The sequence below is a fragment of the Talpa occidentalis genome, unplaced genomic scaffold (genome assembly GCF_014898055.3).
Source record: "Talpa occidentalis isolate TD23 unplaced genomic scaffold, MPIMG_talOcc4v2.1 talOcc4.13, whole genome shotgun sequence".
Lineage (NCBI taxonomy): Eukaryota > Metazoa > Chordata > Mammalia > Eulipotyphla > Talpidae > Talpa > Talpa occidentalis.
In genome coordinates this window covers 72,596,669-72,613,806 of record NW_023601322.1, presented here as the reverse complement: position 1 = coordinate 72,613,806, position 17,138 = coordinate 72,596,669, and the positions used below count along the sequence as shown (strand labels likewise).

General features: G+C 46.2%; 1 protein-coding gene across 1 annotated transcript in view; it reads left to right on the top strand.

Moving 5' to 3' along the window:
* The first annotated feature begins 2,464 nt into the window (after positions 1-2,464).
* SEC24A (SEC24 homolog A, COPII coat complex component) overlaps positions 2,465-17,138 on the top strand; it is a 109,907-nt gene continuing 95,233 nt past the window's right edge. The window contains exon 1 of the mRNA XM_037509293.2: positions 2,465-2,556. The gene's annotated coding sequence lies outside the window, so the exon portion shown is untranslated. The remainder of the gene's footprint in view (positions 2,557-17,138) is intronic.

The window sequence follows — 17,138 nt, the reverse complement described above, 5'->3', positions numbered from 1 at the left end:
TACTAAATGAGCTCCGGCTCTGTGACAGTGTATAAACATTTGCTATGGAAGGCTCTCGGTTTCCTCGGAGAAGCCACCCAGGTTTCCAGACACAGGTGTTGCACTGTGGATGTGTGGTGTGTGCCAGGGCACATCTCTTGTGTCCGTGTGCATGCATGTTTGTGTGTGTTGTGTATGGGCACGCTACGGGACTTGCTGGGGCAATTCCTAGAAAATCATCTGCCCAATTCTGACTTTGGCAGCGGCTGGATTTGGCATTTCCTTGCCCACAGCCAGATGTGGCCAACCTCTGTCCATGCCTGAAGCTCTGCAGAATGGTCTGGATGCCTGTAGCCAAGCTGTCAGGGAGGCCACTTGCCATGCGCCTGGCCCAGCTGGCCACATTGGCCAAAGAGCCAGGGCTGGAGTCTGGGAGCTTTGGTTGTTCTTTAAGGCGCTTCCTGCCACCTAGTCCCTCAGACGCACTGCACTCTGTGCTCCACATTGGCTCGGGGTGGGGGGATGATATGAATGTCACAGGAGGAGACACCTTCTGTCTTTGTTTCAAAGAAAGTGATGTGCCATTTGTTAATATACAAGAGAAATATTGAAAATATATTGAAAAGAGCAATTTTAAATTATTTTTGGCTTATGTTGCAATATTTATTTTCTTGTATTAGAAAGATTCCTTTGTAGAAAAAAAATGTATTTTTCATTACCGCAAAGACCTATTTCTCCTTTTTGTACATTGTCCATGTTCGCTACCCTTAACGAGCAATAGAATGTATGGCCTCTTCATGTGGCCAGTGCCCGCTGTGCCCTGCATGATTCTGTGTTGCCACTGCTGCGTAGTTCCCAGTCCCATCCTGTCCTGCTCACTCATGGGGGTTCCAGACCCTGGCCCCTAACGGGTCTGTGTCTTAAGGAGCCCTGTACTCCTCGTGTGTTGGCAAACGCAGTCAATAAAGCAATGTTTTCTGTGCCGGCTGGCCTGAGACTGTTGCATTGAATGGGGTAAGGGTTCAGGGTTGTTCTCTGCACACACCCAGCTATGGATTCCATGAAACAGCAGCAAGTGCTTCCTCAGTATCCCAAGGAAACTGCTGTTACCACCTAGGGAGATGTAACAGCGATGGGCTTGGGGGCTGTGCTTAAGGGCAGGATTGTGTGTGCTTGTCACTGTTGTCATCCCCTGGAATTCAGAGTGGGTGAAGGATATAACCAAAACCACACTTCTGGTAAGAGGTGAAGGTCAGTATCAAAGGCAGTCCTGCTGGACTCCTCCCACAACTTGAGCCACCTACCGGACACTGGGAAGAAGCAGGCATCTGTCCAGAGGGGAGATTTGGGCCCAGGTTTGCTTTCTATTATTTCCTGAATCCCTATTCTGTGCCAGTCTCTGAGTCCTGCCCTCAGTTCAGCAAGGACACAGACAATGAAAAAATGGGATTCTTGTGGAAGCCTGGACTGATCTGGGAGTGGGAGTATTCAAGAAGGAGTTCTCTGAGGAAAAGCTCCATTCACTCATTTAACGAGCCTATGACCATAGTCTTGCTCTGCCTGTATGCTGCCTGTATGTTGCACACCGTGATGGCCCCAGACCCCTGCCTCCAAGAGATGTCAGGGGATGGATATAGAAGCTTGCCTAGTGGGACCTGGATAGGAGGGAGGAACGACAATCGTTTCCCTGGTAGAAAGCTGGGCCTCTGCAAAGATGGAGCAAGCTGTGGTTGAAGGGACCCTGAGAGCCTCAGGATGTGGAAAGGGGCAGGAAGTCAAGGTCTCTTCTGGAGTTAATGATTGCTATCACTTTACCCCCTGAGAATCGCTCCATTTCCTCATCTGTGCAATAGAAGGTATGTTTCCAAGGGCACCTCCAGATCCGAGGTTCTGAGACTCCATGCGATACTGTGATTTCATCTTTTTTTTTTTTTAATACAAGAACCGGAGTACAGGCCAGAGGCGCGGGAGGGTGAGAGGATTCACCAGAGACAGAGCAGGGAACAGAACAGGCAGACTGGCGAAATACACTGCTGAGGGGCGCAGCGAGCGAGTCAGGAGAGGTCTGCCGAGCCATATGGGATTCTCGCCCGCCGGCCGGGAATCGAACCAACACTGCAGAGGCTGAGAACAGCTTCACAGCGCTGCGCTCAACCTGCTGCGCCACCGGGGAGGCCCTGTGATTTCATCACTTAGATGACCAAAATCTATTCCACATAAATATTTCATAGTTCCCAGCTCACAGCTACCAAAAGCGCTGGTAGTGCCTGTAGAGTGTTCACGGGCGTCTCCTCTTAGGTCAGTAAAGGTAATTTCACACAGACCCGGGGTTGGAGGCTTTGGGCGGGGAAGCCAGTTTGACCAGAGCGAGGGGCTTTCAGTCCCGCCCCTCTATTTCCTGGGCGGGGCCGCGGCTCGGCCAATGATTTAACGACGTCTCCATAAGAGGCGGGGCTTCAGGGAGCTTCCGGCCGGGCGCCTCCGCGCTGTCACGTGCCGCTTTGCGTGTGGAGTTAGTCGAAGGCAAACGCTCCCTTGGTTCAAGACGTTTCCTCTCATCTGCCTCTTGAGTATCTAGTGAGTAAACTACTTTCCTGAGTTCTGTGAGTCGCTCGCTCTAGCAAATTGACTGAACTTGAGGTGGGCTTCCTCTGAGAAGCGCCTGGAGTCTGAGGAGGAGATTAGGGGAAACTGATGGGGTGGGGCATGGTGGTTACCCCGGGCTTGAGGCTGGCGTGTAAGTGGAAGGTAGACCTGGGAGACAGCCCTTTACCTGTGGAAGGTGAGGCTATCTCGGGTAGATTGTGTCAGAGTGGAGCTGAATTGAGTTGTATTCTGGACAGCCTGCTGGTGTCTAGGATTTGCTTGATGGTGTGAGGAGGCCCCACACACAACAGGAGTTGCGCTGCCAGTTGCCTTACACACTCCCTGAAGCAGAGGCATAGAAAATAAAGGTGGGGTGGATTGTTTGCGCTCTGGACGCCTATGGAAGAAGGTTTGTTAAAAAAAAAAAAAAAGATTTATGCATACAAGAATTGGGGTACAGGCCAGAGATGTGGGGAGAGGATTCACCAGAGACAGAGTGGGGAGCAGAATAGGCCGACTGACTGAAATACACTGCTGAGGGGAGCAGCAGGCGAGACAGGAGAGGTCTGTGGTGCTTTGTGAGTCAGCTCCCTGGCTGGGGATCGAACTCGTGCTGCAGTGGTTGGTGATAGCTTCATAGTGCTGCGTCTTAACCTCTTGCCCCACCAGAGAGGCCCCCCTTTGGAAGTTTTACCTCACTAATGGGCCATATCCTGCTGAGGGAACCAAGGAACTTTGATTGATGAAAATGTGGGTTTTCTTTCCAGCTTCACACCTCCAGGGATCCAGCAGCTCAGCTGTGAGTTGGAAAGGCTTTCTTCCTCAATTGTGGGGTCTGCAGAAGGTGCTGGTAGAAATCAGAGGCCTGAGAGGTTCCTGTGAGGTCAGCCCACCTAGCTTTGGCTTGAAACTGTCAGCTGTCTGGGCCAGCTGCCCTGGCCCAGGGCTGACACATCAGCCTCTCCCTCCTCGATGGCCAAAGCCAGGCCCGCGTGTCCTCAGTGGTTCCAGGAGAGTGAGGCCCCCACTGCAGCACCAGCAGCTGCAGAGCTGGCCCAGCCAATGAGTGTCAGGCAGGTGAGGCCAAGGTCCTCAGGGTCATAGTGTGGTCAATAGTGTGAACCACACACGTGATACTAGTAGCCACATGTCTATAAAGTAAAAAGAAACAGATCAAATGAGTTCATAAGATATTTTATTTACTGCATTACATCCAAAATACAATCACTTAAACATTTAAGCAATCTAAAATAATTGTGAATGAGCCAATGGCACAGAAATCCCAGGGGAGGCTAGGTGTGGGCATTTCCAGGAGAGGAGTGTCCACTCACCCTCTGTCCCACCCCCCTCCCCACCAGCCGTCCTGCCTGCATTGATGCAGCACTCACTGAGGACACCAGGATGAACACATGTCCTTCATGGAGAGGTCAGGCCCAAGACAGAGACAGTCTTTAATCAGATAATCCCGGAACAGTGTGCCTTCACACACTGAGACCGAGCTGCCTGTGAGTGCAGAGCTGCTGGGTGGAGGTGTCCCCTGCAGGCCCTGTACTCTCATTTTTGCTAAACTTTTGCAAAGGAGAGCCTGGGGCGCCATCTGCTGCCAGCTCAGGTGCCTCCAACTCCAGTGCCGAGGCCCACTAGGCCAGGGCCAACCATGTGTTCCCCAGAATTGTTAGGGGGAAAAGGATGTCCTAAAGCTAATTCCGTACAGGCTTTATGGACTCCACCCCCACCCCAGGCCAAAGCCAAAGACACTGGTAACTCCAAATCCCATCACCACCAAAGGGAAGGTGGCTGGGACCTGAGGGTGGGGTTAAGCAACCAGGTTGGTATAAAGCCAGACACGTGGGCTTTGGAGGGCCCCCCCCATTTTGGCTCTCCGCCAGCTCGCAGTGTCCAGCCAGCTCTGAGAGTGCTTTTTGGGTTTCCAGGTCGGCGGATCCGGTAGGACGCATTAAAGACTTTATTTCCCTATTTTCTCCTTGAGCTGTACATTTTCCTTATTTCCTTTTCTCTTGTAAATAAACCTTTTATTAACCTTTTGTGTATGCCTGTAGTAGAGTATTAATAAGTCCCTTGTAAGCACGTGGGTGAGGACCCACAGCCAGGCAACCCGTTCAATATCGGGGTTGCCCTATAACAGCCTCAGAACACAAACCTCCTTTGTTCGGGGTCTTCCTTGAGACCCCTACATGCCAGCACCTCCCTCCCCCTGGCACTCTGCCAGCCAGCCTAGAAAAGACTCTTCTCTGTCAGCCCTCAGCAACCAGGTGGCAGTTAAGGGACAAAAGGCCTCCTGGGAGAATAAGGCATTGGCTGGTGACTGCTGGGGGTGGGTAGGCCCAGATTGGGGTGGGTAGGCCAAGGAGATGTAGTCCCTGCTTTCTGGAAACTGGCATACAAAGAGAGGAAGTCAAGGGTGAGTTGGCTGGGAGTATTGCTGAGCCATCCTCAGTCTCTCACTGCACCTCTGTTTATCCCCAGACTGTCAGAGGAGACAGCAAAGACCCCTTTTCTGGGAGATAAGGCTTTCACATCTCTCAGAGGTGCCACTGACCACAGCTAGGAGAGGCAGTTTGCTCAAAGCAGTCTCTACCCTCACTCCCCCTGCCAGAACAACCCCCAACATTTCAACCTCATCTGGTTGGATATTTGAGGACATCCTTGAAAGTCAACCCCTTGGACCTCCCTGGTGGCTTAAGGGGTTAAGATGCAGCCTATGAAGCTGTCGCCAGCCGCTGCAGCACAAGTTCGATCCCCGGCCAGCAAGCTACCCACATGGTGCAGCAGACCTCTCCTGTCTCGCCCGCTGCTCCCCTCAGCAGCGTATTTCAGTCATTCTGGCTGTTCTGTGTCCCACTCTGTCTCTGGTGAATCCTCTCACTGCCCCCTCCCCACACCTCTGGCCCGTATCCCAGTTCTTGTATGCATAAATAAATAAATCTTAAAAAAAAAGTCAACCCCTTGACACTATGAGGGCTGAACCTTAGCTTCCCATTCTTCATTCCCTTGATGAGAGATAGGCAGAGGCTTCTGGGTAAACATTTGGGAGATGCCTGATAGAAGAAAAGGCAATTATAAAATACAGATTTTAGGGCAGCCTTTTGAGGTTCAGGCAGACTCACTGCCAAGAGTCAAAGGGAAAGAGGAACGCGTGGCGGCTCTGTCAGAGAGGTGACTAGAGCAGCAGGCTCAGTACAGCAGGGGGTGCACCATGCCAGACTGGAGTTCAGAAGTGCCCACTCCAGCTCTATCTGAGGGAACCTGGGTCAGATTGCAGAGGCTCTGGTGCTGGCTGGCGAGTGAGACCTTCAGTGAGTAGAAGGGTGGGTTGCCAGATTTAGCAAATAATAACACAGGATACAGTGTAATTAGAATTTCAGGCAAGAGACAAAGTCTTCCTCAGTATATGTATGTTCCAAATGTCATATCCAGTATTCTACCTGGTATTCCTGTGGGGGGCCTAGTGCAAAGGATTGGTGCTGGTGAACAATTTACACTGTGTAAACTGGAGCAGATCTGAGACCCTCCTGACAGCTCATGCCTGCAATGAGGGAGCAGTGGAAAGGGGGCTGCAGCCATGAGCCGGGACACACAGAGCCCAACCTTCCTAGCTGCAGCAGCCCCTGTTGCATCTCACATCACAACCCAAGGCTGAACAGAGCTCCAAGGTGTCCTTTCAGAGCTCCTCCTCCCTAAGCTCTTCCAGTTTCTTGACTGTCTCAGGTCAGCATTTAAGGAGTTGGTTGGCACTACAGCCAAGAGGGGGCAGAAACCCACGTGTCCATCAGTAGGAGAATGGATGAAGACAGGGTGGTAAATACATGCAGTGGAATATTACTCAGCCTGTATTAGAAGAAAATTCTGACACATGCTCAGCATGGAAAAACCTTGAGTACTTTATGCTCAGTGAAATAATTCCACTTATATGAGGTATCTAAGGTAGTCAGACTCACAGAAACAGGAAATAGAGTGGTGGTTGCTGGGGTCTGGGGGCAGAGAGGTAGGAGGTATTGGTGAGTACAGAGTTAGGCTGGGGGACTCAGGGCTTGTTTTTTTTTTTTTTTTTTTTAATAGAGGCATGCTTTATTTATTTGTTTGCTGGTTTGTTTGTTTGTTCTGTTCACACATGCACTGGGTACAGTCAGAAGCGCGGGAGGGTGAGAGAATTCACCAGAGCCAGAGCGGGGAGCAGAGCAGGCAGAAGGACCGAAGTACACTGCCGAGGGGAGCAGCGGGCGGCAGGAGAGGTCTGCACGCCATGTGGAACCCTCCTCCGGTGGCCGGGGAGCAGCCGGGGATCGAACCGGCGCCGCAGAGGCCGCGTGCAGCCTCGCAACCCAGCGCTCAACCGCTGCGCCACCGGGGAGGCCCTAGGGCTTGTTTTTTTTTAAGGAGACAAAGACTCTGAATATCCTCCTTAAGATCCTTTTTTTTTTTTAAGATTTATTTATTTATGCATATAAGAACTGGGGTACAGGCCAGAGGTGTGGTGGTGGTGGGTGGTGAGAGGATTCACCAGAGACAGAGTGGGGCACAGAACAGGCAGACTGACTGGAATACACTGCTGAGGGGAGCAGCGGGCGAGACAGGAGAGGTCTGCTGCGCCATGTGGGGAGCTCCCTGGCTGGCCGGGGATCGAACTCGTGCTGCAGAGGCTGTAGACAGCTTCATAGTGCTGTGCTTAACCCCTTGCGCCACCTGAGCCGGGAGGCCCAGCTCAGGGTTTTTTGATGCACAAAAGCAGTAGACATGTATGCTTAGAAATTGTTGAAAGGCTAAAATTTATATTACAGGTTTTTTTGGCCACAATTTTTGAAAACAAATCCTGTACAGAAAAAAACCCTGCTATATTCAATAATATACAACGGTTTTTTTTTTAGAGCAACAAATATAATCTTGAGCAAAAAAGAAGTCATTCTAAGACATTAAAAATAAGTCACAGCAGTGGCATCAGGAGAATAAAAATAAATAAATAAAATCACTTTGGGCCTCTGCCTTTCCTGGGGCACCCATGACTCCCGAACCTCTAGGCTTGGGGATGTGTCCTGGGCCCTGCAACAGGACTGGGGGCTTCTGTGTTCTGGGTAATAGCAATTCCAGGATGGGCTTGCTTCAGATCTAGGAGCTTGTGTTTAGTGGGTGACCTGCCTTGTTCTTGCCTCCATCCTCAGCTTACATTAGTATCAGACCCAGAGAATTCATTCATAAATGCATTATGAAGGAGAAAGTGACTAGAAATGGAATTTTGTGGGCCTCAAGATAATGTGGAACCTATATTCTGGCCCCTTCTGAGTCTCAGCTTCCTCGTGTGAAAGAGGCTGAAAGTGCCTGTTGGGCCCACCATGCAGGGTGACTGAGAGCCACAAGGTGGACATGGGTATGAGGTGGTCAAGTGAGGAACCCCTGAAAGCATTAGTGGAGGACAAGGTAGGCGGTGGGTTTGGTCTGAGAACCTCTAGCACTGGCAGACTGACCAGAGGCAGGAGGCCAGAGGGATTTGTTTACTAATGTCACTTTCTGGAATCTGAGCCTGCAAAGCCCTGTCTGTCTGTTTACATGTTCTCAGGGGCCTGCCAACATCCAGCCAGGATAGCAGTGGTCTGGGGGCAGGGCAGGGACTGGGGTGAACCAGTTATCAGCACCTGGTGGTCTTCAGGGAAGCAGCTCAAATGACACCTGTCACTAAGTCAGCCACCTGGGCCTGGAAAACTCCCAACTTGTCAGCATTGTGGGTTACTTGGGTCCCTTTTCTGTGTCCACCCTGTACACTTAAAACCTTACCTAAGAGCCTGCAGGTAGCTGGAAAGGACCTGTCACCCACCCGCTTTTGCAAGATGAAACAGTCCATGGCTAGCATTGAGTGTTGTAATAATGGTGAGTCTGGAGAGCAGGCAGGGTTTGTAGGTGAAACCAAAGGGGAAAAGTGACTCAGCAAAATAAACTTTCATCTGTGGATCCCATTGGCTATTTGGAGGATCTGGGTGACTGTCCACTTTAGTGACAGGTGCTTGGTGTACAAAGTCTTGCTTCCCAGAGGGCAGTCTAAATATCAATGCCTGTCAGCTTCCAGAAGGAAGCCCAGGAGCCATGGGCGGAAGGCTGGGTGGGCAGGCTGATGTCCACTCATCCACTGGGAGACTCACAGAGGAGCTAGTATCAAAATGGACAGTGACACCCCCGCCCCCTACACACACAGCGGAATCAGGAATTAGAGGGGATGCTCAAGAAGAATGCAAATCTTGGGGCCCCCTCCCCTCCAGGAGCACCTCCTTCTAGTTGAGATAAGCTGTGGGACTGGCCCCAACCTGCACCACAATCCTGATTCCTGCTCTGCTGCTCGAGTGATAGGATTGCAGGGTGTGAGGAGGGCAAGAAAGTTCATCTTACCCAGACACCTTATCTAGGACAGCCTCCAAATGCCAGTGACAGTCAGCCTGTTCTTTTTAAAGCAACAGTGCTGAGACATTGTGTTGAAAGATCTCCTTAAATTTAACTGTACATGTCTCCTCAAAACTTGATACCACCACTAGTCCACTCGAGCCCTGCAGCCACAGAGATCAAGTCCAGTCTTGTGTTTACTGGTGGCCAATGGGCTATCTGATGAATTAAGATACCCTGTCCGCCTGGCTTTTCAAGTTCAGCACTTCCCTAGAGGTTCAGAATGTAGGGTATCTCCCTCCTCTGTTCTTTACCACCAGATCCCCAAACAGTTCAGGCAAAGCCAGGCCCAGGTCAGAAGTTCGTGGAGAGAGGGGACAGAGGCTGGCCAGCTACCCCTCCCATCAGGGTCCTCTGTGAGTCCCATACCCCAGTGCTGAGCCAGGTGCTTTGTAGGGTGGCAAACCTGCTGTTTTCAACGGTTTGGGCCTGTTTTTTAGTTTTACTCTGAACCAGCATCTTCCCTGTTGTCAGTGTCCACATTCTGGGGTACGTGCTCCATAGTCAGTGTGGCATTTGGAGGACACATGTCTAGCTAGATGGTCCTATGAGCAGTAACTCACCTATCCTGGTGAGTTACTGCTATGGGTTGGAAAACACTGTCGACATCATGAAATGTTAGCATTGCAATTGGATAAAACCTACTTCACATTATGAGTGAGAAACAGGCTGAAAGATGGGGGAAGAGCGCCCTTGCTCTCTTGCCTCTACCCTTGTTCAGGCCTCATGCTATCCTGTCATCCTCCACTCTCACCTCCTTCTAGTGCTCTAGAGGCTGTGTACTCTTACTGCCCCCCAAATTGCTGAGTGCCCTGTTCTGCCTCCATGGTTGTCTTTGCTGAGCTATATACTTAAAATATCCTCTTCTCATGGCCTTCAGTTCCAGCTCTGGTGTCTCCTTCCTGGAAACCTCAGTGGTATTGGGGAGCCTTTTCCTTTCTTCTCCCTTGGTGCCTTGGACAGATTTCACCCCATTGTGTCATGCATTGCCAGTCCCCAGCAGGCATATGTTCAGGAAATGCCTACTGACTGAACATTTTGAAAAAGTAGAGGAATATACCAAATCTAATAAAAATGGTTACCTCTGGAAAAGGGGAGACTATGGAAGAACTCGACCTATCTAAATAAGCCTTGGTTTATAATTCCAACTTTGAAACTATGCATATACTCTATATAATTTGAAAATGAAATTTGAAAAAGCAATTCTTAAAAATTGAAAGCTAACAAAAATGAGTATCACATGAGTGACCTAACCACAGAGAGTAATTATTTTTTATTAAAGATTTATTATATGTACAAGAACTGGGGTATAGGCCAGAGGTGTTGGGCCAGGGGGTGAGAGGATTCACCAGAGACAGAGTGGGGAACAAAACAGGCAGATTGAAATACACTGCTGACGGGAGTAGCGGGTGAGCCAGGAAAGGTCTGCCGCACCATGTGGTATCTCCCCGGCCTGCCAGGATCGAACCTGTGCTGCAGAGGCTGTGGACAGCTTCACAGTGCTGCGCTCAACCGCCTGTGCCACTAGGGAGGCCCGAGAATAATTATTTAAAGTGATATTTAAACACATTATTTGGACTGGACTTTATGCTTGAAAGTAAGGAAATAATCGGACTAGTAGGGTTATGTCAAAAGGAAACTGGGGCTAACTTGAAAAAGATTCCTCTGTCCAAATAGGGAAAAACTTGAGTATCAAAAAGAAAAATGACAGATAACAATTGAAATACATGAAATGTGTAAATATTTAAGAGCTCCAAATGATACTCTGAACAAGAACCGACTGAAGGAAAAATGCATGGAAAGTGAGGCCAAGTGCCCTAATCTGAACCTAACCCCAGCATACTAGCTAAGTGCCTAGTGCTAAGTTTCCTGTATGTAAAGCTTTGTGTGAGACATAAAAAAGAGACCTTGGCGAGTAGGGTGCTGCCCCTTTTGCCCCACAGAGCACCTGCATATGGGGTGATGGGCAAAGGCAGCCCAGTTCTCAGGTAGTTGGTTGGGTCAGGGCTCTGGATCTGCAAGAAGGAAGGCCAGTTGAGACCCCAGAGAATGCACTACCCACTCTCTGCCAGAGCACTGATGATTCTGAGCTGAGCCCAGCTCCCAATAGAAGCTGAGGTGGAGACAAACTCAGGCTGTTCTCTAAATAGCTTCATGTCCTGCCATCTGCTGCCAGGCAGTCAGGAGAGAAAGCTGCATTGCCTGGGACATGTCCCTGCACAGGGCAGTCCTGAGTTACCGACCAGCCCCCACCTGCTTCACACTCACAGCAGAGCTAGTGCTCTTCTGTTAGGCCCCAGACCCAAAGAGAAGCTCTTGGCCCTCAGTCTCTTCAAAGAGAAGCCCCTAGTCTCTGGAAGAAAGTCAACTTGCCTTCCCTAGTCTGCAGATCTGCTTTGGTTTCCCACATGGGAGGTATGTCTAGAGATTGCTGCCCAAACCGGAGGGCTAGGTGAGAACCCTAAAGGTGGCAGTGTAACTTGGTAATGTTTGTAATGGCTCTAGTTTCAGAAATGTTGCTAATCCTGCATGAAATGGGACTATACTTCTGTCAGATGTCACATTCGGTTCCCTTTGGCTCAAGAAAACAGTGAACAAAAATCTGTCTTAACCCCCAAGTGTTTCTCTCTCAGTTCACCTGTACCTCACCTGCAGTTATTTTGTCCCTTTCTTTAAACAGCACAAAATATGGCTCATACAGAGCTTTTTGTGTTACCCATTAGCCAAACCCTTTCAGTACAATGCAGGAAGAAAACTCAGTTTCTTTTTGCAACATATACTTGTTTATAGTGGCAAATTGCCACCCCTGAAGTCATGGTGACTTTCATCAAACATACTAAATTGTTCTCCATAATCTCCCAAATCAAAATCCACATTCCAAAGGCTTATTTACTAAATAATAGGCACCAACATTGAGTTTGGTGTCTAATTTTAAATAAATCGAGTGAAGAGGCTTTGTAAACATAGGCCCTAATCTTTGCCACTTAATTGAATCCCCAGTTGAATCCTGTATAAGGGACTAGAGGCGAAAAGGGGCCTGTGTTAGGACGTTTATTTTCAATCATGTTTCTCAGCTTTTTCTCATCTTTCAGTGGAAGGCCTGCGGCCACCACCCAGATTTCATGTTTCCTGGGATGTCCCTACCTTTCACCTTGACTGTGCACCACAATTCTTGCATTTCTTGTACCTTTCAGTACAAATAAAAGCTTTTGGAAGTAAATTTAAGAACATTAACTACATAAACTGGACTTAATTTTCTTTTCCTTTATCCTTTCAGTGCATTCACCATTCTCTGCTTTTTAGTTTCAACTCAGATAATTTGTCGATAACCTGTTGATGGGTCCAATTGTAAAAGAAACATGATTTGGTTATGTTAAAAGAGCTAAACACGGGCCTCCCCGGTGGCGCAGCGGTTGAGCGCTGGGTTGCGAAGCTGCCCGCGGCCTCTGCGGCGCCGGTTCGATCCCCGGCTGCTCCCCGGCCACCGGAGGAGGATCCCACATGGTGCGCAGACCTCTCCTGCCACCCGCTGCTCCCCTCAGCAGTGTACTTCAGCCCTTCTGCCTGCTCTGCTCCCCGCTCTGGCTCTGGTGAATTCTCTCACCCTCCCGCGCTTCTGACTGTACCCAGTGCATGTATAAACAAAAACAAACAAATATAATAAATAAATAAATAAATAAAAAAACATGCCTCTATAAAAAAAAAAAAAAAAGAGCTAAACACAAAGTTTATATTCTTTCTGTATATCGGGAGTGGGATGGTTAAAGGCTCAAAAAGTAGCTTGAGAATCTTATAAAATGAATCATTTTTTCCCTCCACTGGCTACTGATCATGTAATGTTATTGGTATGTAGTGTTGTTACATACTGTTTTTTCATGAAAAATCCACACACTTTGACACAGAAAAACCTCAGGAGCTTATATAAATACTGCATTTCCTGCCCTCTAGCCCCAAGGTGAGATCTACTAAATCAGTCTTTGGTGACTTTTTCTTTTCAAAGCTCTCCAGAAGATTATGATGTATACTAAAACTAGAGAACCTTGAATGTAGATAAAGCCAAACTGACAGCTTATTTTGCTTATTTTTCACATTTCAACTGTGTTGGAACATGTAAGTCTCACTTCAGTTTGCCTAGAAGTTGTTTTCAGTCATTTTTTTTTAAAGATTTATTTTATTTACTTATGCAATCAAGAACTGGGCTATAGGCCAAAGGTGCCAGGGGTAAGAGGATTCACCAGAGACAGAGTGGGGAGCAGAACAGGCAGATCTACTGAAATACACTGCTGAGGTGAGCAGCATAGGAGATAGGCCTGCTGCGTCATGTGAGTCAGCTCCCCAGCTGGAGATAAAATTCATGCTGCAGTGGCTGGCAATAGCTTGACTGCGCTGAGACTTTAACCCTGCACCACCAGGGAGGCCCTGTTTTCAGTCTTAAAGAGCAAATTAGGCCTTAAGCAGAGGTTCCTTGGAATCCTTGTGCAAATGGGAAGTTGTGTTCTTTTTGTGATTTTGAAATCCCAGAAAGTTGTAATGAGCAAAAGAAAATTATAACTGGGTAAGAATAGAACTCGACATGAGAATTTTTCAAAGACCAGGTTAGCATTTTATTTTTCTAATCCTGACACTCAGTTTCATAGGGGGCAAAAAATAGAACATAATCAAAATAACATACAAACAATTCAAGAACATTTAACCACCTATTGTAGCTGTTCTTTGTAAAATACATAGAGGTAAACAGAAACATCTTTATATAAATTATGTTTAACAATGTGTATACACTGTAAAACAATTGTTAAAATTTGCACTAAGATGCTAGTGCAAGCAGTGGTGTACAAAAGTGCAAATAAGGTTAGGATGAAAATCTTTTCACCAACTTACCACTTCAACATACTCTGCATTCAGCCAAATACTGAAGGCGTCATGGAAAAATACTTTGCTCACCTTTAAAACTAACTTCACCACATTGACCCCGAGTGCTCTTGACTCATTGTGGCAACTGCTCACGAGTTCAGGTTAGGAGCAGTACCAGGGAATACAGAAACCCACATGACATTGGCCATTCTGATGTGATTCTTTATACCTGATGATGAAGACAACCTGTATGTCTGTAACTGTAGAAGTGTCACTCCTCTTACTCAATGAAATATTTCAAACTAAAATCAAATCTTCCCATGCACGCTGAAGAATTCATCCACAGCAGTGTAGTTTTTCCAAAACTAATTCTGCATGAAATCCCACAAAATCCTTTCCCATTTCTGCCCTAAAATTTGTTTGGAATGGGAGACACTCCTGAAACAGCTTACTTTGGATAAGATTGCTTATTTTGCTTACTTTGGATGCTATTTAAAAATGTGGTCAAGCCCTGAAAAATCAGTGTTATGAAATGTATTAGCTACTTTATGTTCTAAATTATGAGGGCAAAAATTAGTTGATTCAGAACCGCATCTTTAATATTTAATAGACTGTAGGCTCCCTGTGTACTTAGGGGATCTTGTTATCCCGGTGTTGGGTGGAGGTGTGAGAGGCACAATTGCAGGGTTTAGGAGTGGAAAAATGGCTTTAATAAAATCCCAGCCACAAGGGCTTAGTCCTATATTCCATAATTGTTTTTTGTTGTTGTTAAAAGTAACTACCTTGCATTTCAAAAGGAGATGGACAATGATAGAAATGCCCAGAAGCATTGACATATAGCTTTGAACATTTAGTCCTTGATAGAAGACAGTAATACTGCTTCCTGAATTCTTATATTTATAGCCAAAAAATTAAAGGCTTACAGAAAATGATGAATTCCTTATTAATTTAAATTATAGACTTTTTATTTGCTAATGTCTTTTTTTTGAGTGAGAGATTTTTTGAGAGTTTTTTTGAAGCTTCGCTAACTTGTCCCATTAAAATAATCCAAACAATATACTCTAAATAAAATGAACACAAGATATTTTTGAGAGACTCCCCTTTATATTGTCTATGCCCGGTCAAAATTATCTATGCTGGTCAAAATTTATTTGGCAATAAATCCTTCAAAACATCAGTCATGTAGAAATTGAAATGTCAATATTGAGTCACATATCAAATACAGTTTCAGAAAATGTAAACCTTTTTCCTGAAACTCTCAAATCATGTCAACTAGAGCTATGTACTGTTTTCTATGATGAAACTTGGAAAATGCTGGGTTTTGAACGTGACTGATCGATCAATCATTTTGCAGAAGGCAGGACATGCCCTATTTTATAGTGACTACCCTATTTTAATGATTTACAAGTAAGTTTCTAATAGTGCTGAAAAGCACAAGAGAAGTGTGCAAACTGTGGGTGGGGGGGGGGCAGTTTGCTTATGTATTGTGAGCCACAGTGAATTTATCTATGTACATAGGCACACAAAGCTAAAATTTAGATCTGTGTAGGCAATATCTGAATTCATACATCTTTGGCACTCAAAGACCCTGGGTCAACTAAGCCAGGGTCTTAGGATTTGTCATATCCTAAGGATATTCTTAAGGATATGTCTATGCCCCAATTTTCTTAAATGCTGTCACCGTCATTATAAAATTTCACTGAGATAACCTGCAGTCTATTAACTAGTTATACAAAATTACAATTAACAGCAGTCATTGAAATAGGTATGGACTTAAGATTTTCAGATATCTTTGAACAACAGTGCCTACTTGATTTATGTGAAATCCAATCTTCACTTGTATACAACAGTGTTAACAGCTACACTTTCACACCTTACAGTCTCAAAGGTACAAAATTAACCTATGTCCCCAACACTAATGTTTACCCGCAGGTCCACATACTCACAGGCACATACAGGGTAGATGTTCTCTCCGAGAGCTTCTGTTTCTTGACGTTTTCTTACTTTTCTTCTTTTGAAGGGATCAATGACTCAGTGCATGTGCTCTGAGAAGCCCTCAGAACCACAGCGCAAGACCAGTGGTTGGGGAACTCTGCTGGCCCATCTCCCTGGAGGAAAGCTGGTCGTAGCTAAGTGCAGCTTCATTTCTAAAGGTTCAGGCCATGAGAATTATAAATAATTGGGAAAATCTCCACAGTTCAGCTGTGGTCCACAAAGTAACTTTGTTTCTTTGATCTCAGTGTCAGAACTAGAATGAGAATTCTGGAGTAAGATCATTTTGTCTTACAAAGCATTTTTCCCTTCTAGAGAAACCAGTTCCTTTGTACCAATTTATGACACAAATATTTAACTTCTCAAGTATCACAATAGATACACTAGGAAATACCCAAGGTGTTGCAGACAGATACCATCAACCAGAGGCAGTAATATTCCTCGACCCTTATTTGCTTAGTATGTTACATTACTGATGACAGAGTGGATAATAACAACTCTGATTTGGACAATGGCTAAAGAAAACACTAATTTTGATAGTAAAATTATTGATGGAATTGCAACAATCCAATGGAATTGGTAAAATAAACTACAAAAGTTTGATTAATGACCAAGTTTGAAGGTCTTTAAAAATACATATTTGGCACTTATCTTTCATTTTATTTTACTATTTTTTATTTTACTATTTTAATTATGGGATTCTCCAACATGAGAAAAAAGAAAATTTCTTAGGAAATTAAAATACTTAAAAAGTTAGCTAAAATTTTATTAGTAAGTTTATCAATAAGGCTGTAGACACTATCACATGGCAAGCATTGTACCTAAAGACAACAGTCTTTGTGTGTACTGTAAAGTAAAAGCCAGCTAAAGCAACTAAAAAGAAAGAAATTTAAATATAAGCATTCATTTTCTTCCTACTAATTAATAGCAGCACAATCCGCACATCTCAGTGACAACTGAAGCAGAATAGGCTTTTTCCTCAGATATGCAGGTCTCTACCCTGAAACTCACAAAATCCTACTTGTTGCTTGCCCTGGGGAGTACCTCTAAATGTGGGGAGACTGGTACCTGCCACTACTTTTGGTAAAGACGCACATATTGCCAACCCAGGCACAAGACTGGAGCACTTTAGAATCCTGGAATGGAGCTACAGTGCCTACCAAACAAAGATCAGTCTTGTGTTGTACCAGGAGACATGCTGTTTTTTAGAAGGCTGATCCCACAGGGACTAGGAAATGGACCCCATCAGCTCTGGTGATAGTGTTACTGATAAAAATACACATGAT